Source organism: Mus caroli, chromosome 17 (assembly GCF_900094665.2).
Source record: "Mus caroli chromosome 17, CAROLI_EIJ_v1.1, whole genome shotgun sequence".
In the NCBI taxonomy this organism is placed as follows: Eukaryota; Metazoa; Chordata; class Mammalia; order Rodentia; family Muridae; genus Mus; species Mus caroli.
The window spans coordinates 34,211,193-34,212,305 of NC_034586.1; positions in this window are offsets into that span (position 1 = coordinate 34,211,193).

The window sequence follows — 1,113 nt, forward strand, 5'->3', positions numbered from 1 at the left end:
TTGTGAGCCACCATGTGGTTGCTGGGATTTGAACTCTGGACCTTTGGAAGAGCAGTCGGGTGCTCTTACCCACTGAGCCATCTCACCAGCCCCTCATGTTCTCTTTGAGACAGGGTTTCTCTGTGTATCCCTGGATGTCCAGGAGCTCCCTTTGTAGACCAGGCTGGCCTTGAACTTACAGAGATCCATCTGCCTCTGCCTCCTCAGTACTGGGATTAAAATCATGTACCACCTTTCCCCTTCTGAGTGAGATTCATGCATTCTACATTGGGACCTCCTTATTACTCAGTTTCTTTGGGTCTGTGGGTTGTAGCATATTTATCTTGCATTTTATGGCAAATTCCCACTTATAAGTGAGTATAAACCATGCATGTCCTTTTGACTCTGGGTTACCTCACTCAGGATGATATTATCTAGTTCCATCCATTTGAAAAATTCATGGTGTCCTTGTTTTTTTAGTAGCTGAATAGTAAGTATTCCATTGTGTAAATGAACCATATTATCTGTATCCATGTATCTATTCTTTGGTCAAGTGACATCTGAGTTGTTTCCAGTTTCTGGCTATTACAAATAAAGCTGCTATGAATGTAGTGGAGCATGTGTCCTTGTGGTATAGCAGGACATCTTTTTGGTATATGCCCACCAATGGTATAGCTGGGTCTTGAGGTAGAGTTATTCCCAGTTTTCTGAGAAGCCACCAAATTGGTTTCTAAAGTGGTTGTACAAGTTTACATTCCCACCAGCAATGGAGGGGGTGGAGGAGTGTTCCCCCTTGCTCCACATCCTTGCCAGCATCTACTGACATTTGAGTTTTTTTTTTTTTTTTTTTTATCTTAGCCATTCTGATGGTGTAAAATGGAATCTCAGGGTTGTTTTGATTTGCATTTCTCTGACAACTAAGGACTGTAAATATTTCTCTAAGAGCTTCTCAGCCATTTAAGACTCCTTTGATGAGAATTCTCGGTTAAACTCTGCACCCCATTTTTCAACTTGGGTTATTGCTGGAGTCTAACTTCTTGAGTTCTTTATATATTTTGGCTATTAGTCTTCTGTTGGTTGTAGGGTTGATGAAGAGCTTATCCTTTTTTTTTTTTTTTTTTTTTTTTTTTTTTT